The sequence below is a fragment of the Uranotaenia lowii genome, chromosome 2, assembly GCF_029784155.1.
Source record: "Uranotaenia lowii strain MFRU-FL chromosome 2, ASM2978415v1, whole genome shotgun sequence".
In the NCBI taxonomy this organism is placed as follows: Eukaryota; Metazoa; Arthropoda; class Insecta; order Diptera; family Culicidae; genus Uranotaenia; species Uranotaenia lowii.
The window spans coordinates 144,708,350-144,713,375 of NC_073692.1; positions in this window are offsets into that span (position 1 = coordinate 144,708,350).

Consider the following 5,026-nt stretch of genomic DNA (forward strand, 5'->3'; position numbering starts at 1 on the left):
CAGAATGGCCCAAAAACGCTTCTAAAGGCCAGAAAACGCATTTTAAAGTTGTGATCCCAAATTAAGCTCAGAATCGCTGAAAAACGCTTCTAAAGGCTAGAAAACGCATTTTAAAGTTGTGATCCCAAATTAAGCTCAGAATCGCCCAAAAACGCTTCTAAAGGCCAGAAAACGCATTTTAAAGTTGTGATCCCAAATTAAGCTCAGAATCGCCCAAAAACGCTTCTAAAGGCTAGAACACGCATTTTAAAGTTGTGACCCCAAATTAAGCTCAGAATGGCCGAAAAACGCTTCTAAAGGCCAGAAAACGCATTTTAAAGTTGTGATCCCAAATTAAGCTCAGAATCGCCCAAAAACGCTTCTAAAGGCTAGAACACGCATTTTAAAGTTGTGATCCCAAATTAAGCTCAGAATCGCCCAAAAACGCTTCTAAAGGCCAGAAAACGCATTTTAAAGTTGTGATCCCAAATTAAGCTCAGAATCGCTGAAAAACGCTTCTAAAGGCTAGAAAACGCATTTTAAAGTTGTGATCCCAAATTAAGCTAAGAATCGCCCAAAAACGCTTCTAAAGGCCAGAAAACGCATTTTAAAGTTGTGATCCCAAATTAAGCTCAGAATCGCCCAAAAACGCTTCTAAAGGCTAGAACACGCATTTTAAAGTTGTGATCTCAAATTAAGCTCAGAATCGCCCAAAAACGCTTCTAAAGGCCAGAAAACGCATTTTAAAGTTGTGATCCCAAATTAAGCTCAGAATCGCTGAAAAACGCTTCTAAAGGCTAGAAAACGCATTTTAAAGTTGTGATCCCAAATTAAGCTCAGAATCGCCCAAAAACGCTTCTAAAGGCCAGAAAACGCATTTTAAAGTTGTGATCCCAAATGAAGCTCAGAATCGCCCAAAAACGCTTCTAAAGGCCAGAAAACGCATTTTAAAGTTGTGATCCCAAATTAAGCTCAGAATGGCCGAAAAACGCTTCTAAAGGCCAGAAAACGCATTTTAAAGTTGTGATCCCAAATTAAGCTCAGAATCGCTGAAAAACGCTTCTAAAGGCTAGAAAACGCATTTTAAAGTTGTGATCCCAAATTAAGCTCAGAATCGCCCAAAAACGCTTCTAAAGGCCAGAAAACGCATTTTAAAGTTGTGATCCCAAATTAAGCTCAGAATCGCCCAAAAACGCTTCTAAAGGCTAGAACACGCATTTTAAAGTTGTGACCCCAAATTAAGCTCAGAATGGCCGAAAAACGCTTCTAAAGGCCAGAAAACGCATTTTAAAGTTGTGATCCCAAATTAAGCTCAGAATCGCCCAAAAACGCTTCTAAAGGCTAGAACACGCATTTTAAAGTTGTGACCCCAAATTGAGCTCAGAATGGCCGAAAAACGCTTCTAAAGGCCAGAAAACGCATTTTAAAGTTGTGATCCCAAATTAAGCTCAGAATCGCCCAAAAACGCTTCTAAAGGCCAGAAAACGCATTTTAAAGTTGTGATCCCAAATTAAGCTCAGAATGGCCGAAAAACGCTTCTAAAGGCCAGAAAACGCATTTTAAAGTTGTGATCCCAAATTAAGCTCAGAATCGCTGAAAAACGCTTCTAAAGGCTAGAAAACGCATTTTAAAGTTGTGATCCCAAATTAAGCTCAGAATCGCCCAAAAACGCTTCTAAAGGCCAGAAAACGCATTTTAAAGTTGTGATCCCAAATTAAGCTCAGAATGGCCGAAAAACGCTTCTAAAGGCCAGAAAACGCATTTTAAAGTTGTGATCCCAAATTAAGCTCAGAATCGCTGAAAAACGCTTCTAAAGGCTAGAAAACGCATTTTAAAGTTGTGATCCCAAATTAAGCTCAGAATCGCCCAAAAACGCTTCTAAAGGCCAGAAAACGCATTTTAAAGTTGTGATCCCAAATTAAGCTCAGAATCGCCCAAAAACGCTTCTAAAGGCTAGAACACGCATTTTAAAGTTGTGACCCCAAATTAAGCTCAGAATGGCCGAAAAACGCTTCTAAAGGCCAGAAAACGCATTTTAAAGTTGTGATCCCAAATTAAGCTCAGAATCGCCCAAAAACGCTTCTAAAGGCCAGAAAACGCATTTTAAAGTTGTGATCCCAAATTAAGCTCAGAATGGCCGAAAAACGCTTCTAAAGGTCAGAAAACGCATTTTAAAGTTGTGATCCCAAATTAAGCTCAGAATCGCTGAAAAACGCTTCTAAAGGCTAGAAAACGCATTTTAAAGTTGTGATCCCAAATTAAGCTCAGAATCGCCCAAAAACGCTTCTAAAGGCCAGAAAACGCATTTTAAAGTTGTGATCCCAAATTAAGCTCAGAATGGCCGAAAAACGCTTCTAAAGGCCAGAAAACGCATTTTAAAGTTGTGATCCCAAATTAAGCTCAGAATCGCTGAAAAACGCTCCTAAAGGCTAGAAAACGCATTTTAAAGTTGTGATCCCAAATTAAGCTCAGAATCGCCCAAAAACGCTTCTAAAGGCTAGAACACGCATTTTAAAGTTGTGACCCCAAATTAAGCTCAGAATGGCCGAAAAACGCTTCTAAAGGCCAGAAAACGCATTTTAAAGTTGTGATCCCAAATTAAGCTCAGAATCGCCCAAAAACGCTTCTAAAGGCTAGAACACGCATTTTAAAGTTGTGACCCCAAATTAAGCTCAGAATGGCCGAAAAACGCTTCTAAAGGCCAGAAAACGCATTTTAAAGTTGTGATCCCAAATTAAGCTCAGAATCGCTGAAAAACGCTTCTAAAGGCTAGAAAACGCATTTTAAAGTTGTGATCCCAAATTAAGCTCAGAATCGCCCAAAAACGCTTCTAAAGGCTAGAACACGCATTTTAAAGTTGTGACCCCAAATTAAGCTCAGAATGGCCGAAAAACGCTTCTAAAGGCCAGAAAACGCATTTTAAAGTTGTGATCCCAAATTAAGCTCAGAATCGCCCAAAAACGCTTCTAAAGGCTAGAACACGCATTTTAAAGTTGTGACCCCAAATTAAGCTCAGAATGGCCGAAAAACGCTTCTAAAGGCCAGAAAACGCATTTTAAAGTTGTGATCCCAAATTAAGCTCAGAATCGCCCAAAAACGCTTCTAAAGGCTAGAACACGCATTTTAAAGTTGTGATCCCAAATTAAGCTCAGAATCGCCCAAAAACGCTTCTAAAGGCCAGAAAACGCATTTTAAAGTTGTGATCCCAAATTAAGCTCAGAATCGCTGAAAAACGCTTCTAAAGGCTAGAAAACGCATTTTAAAGTTGTGATCCCAAATTAAGCTCAGAATCGCCCAAAAACGCTTCTAAAGGCCAGAAAACGCATTTTAAAGTTGTGATCCCAAATTAAGCTCAGAATCGCCCAAAAACGCTTCTAAAGGCTAGAACACGCATTTTAAAGTTGTGATCTCAAATTAAGCTCAGAATCGCCCAAAAACGCTTCTAAAGGCCAGAAAACGCATTTTAAAGTTGTGATCCCAAATTAAGCTCAGAATCGCTGAAAAACGCTTCTAAAGGCTAGAAAACGCATTTTAAAGTTGTGATCCCAAATTAAGCTCAGAATCGCCCAAAAACGCTTCTAAAGGCCAGAAAACGCATTTTAAAGTTGTGATCCCAAATTAAGCTCAGAATCGCCCAAAAACGCTTCTAAAGGCTAGAACACGCATTTTAAAGTTGTGATCCCAAATTAAGCTCAGAATCGCCCAAAAACGCTTCTAAAGGCCAGAAAACGCATTTTAAAGTTGTGATCCCAAATTAAGCTCAGAATCGCCCAAAAACGCTTCTAAAGGCTAGAACACGCATTTTAAAGTTGTGATCCCAAATTAAGCTCAGAATCGCCCAAAAACGCTTCTAAAGGCCAGAAAACGCATTTTAAAGTTGTGATCCCAAATTAAGCTCAGAATCGCCCAAAAACGCTTCTAAAGGCTAGAACACGCATTTTAAAGTTGTGACCCCAAATTAAGCTCAGAATGGCCGAAAAACGCTTCTAAAGGCCAGAAAACGCATTTTAAAGTTGTGATCCCAAATTAAGCTCAGAATCGCTGAAAAACGCTTCTAAAGGCTAGAAAACGCATTTTAAAGTTGTGATCCCAAATTAAGCTCAGAATCGCCCAAAAACGCTTCTAAAGGCCAGAAAACGCATTTTAAAGTTGTGATCCCAAATTAAGCTCAGAATGGCCGAAAAACGCTTCTAAAGGCCAGAAAACGCATTTTAAAGTTGTGATCCCAAATTAAGCTCAGAATCGCTGAAAAACGCTTCTAAAGGCCAGAAAACGCATTTTAAAGTTGTGATCCCAAATTAAGCTCAGAATCGCCCAAAAACGCTTCTAAAGGCCAGAAAACGCATTTTAAAGTTGTGATCCCAAATTAAGCTCAGAATCGCTGAAAAACGCTTCTAAAGGCTAGAAAACGCATTTTAAAGTTGTGATCCCAAATTAAGCTCAGAATCGCCCAAAAACGCTTCTAAAGGCCAGAAAACGCATTTTAAAGTTGTGATCCCAAATTAAGCTCAGAATCGCCCAAAAACGCTTCTAAAGGCTAGAACACGCATTTTAAAGTTGTGATCCCAAATTAAGCTCAGAATCGCCCAAAAACGCTTCTAAAGGCCAGAAAACGCATTTTAAAGTTGTGATCCCAAATTAAGCTCAGAATCGCCCAAAAACGCTTCTAAAGGCTAGAACACGCATTTTAAAGTTGTGACCCCAAATTAAGCTCAGAATGGCGGAAAAACGCTTCTAAAGGCCAGAAAACGCATTTTAAAGTTGTGATCCCAAATTAAGCTCAGAATCGCCCAAAAACGCTTCTAAAGGCTAGAACACGCATTTTAAAGTTGTGATCCCAAATTAAGCTCAGAATCGCCCAAAAACGCTTCTAAAGGCCAGAAAACGCATTTTAAAGTTGTGATCCCAAATTAAGCTCAGAATCGCTGAAAAACGCTTCTAAAGGCTAGAAAACGCATTTTAAAGTTGTGATCCCAAATTAAGCTCAGAATCGCCCAAAAACGCTTCTAAAGGCCAGAAAACGCATTTTAAAGTTGTGATCCCAAAT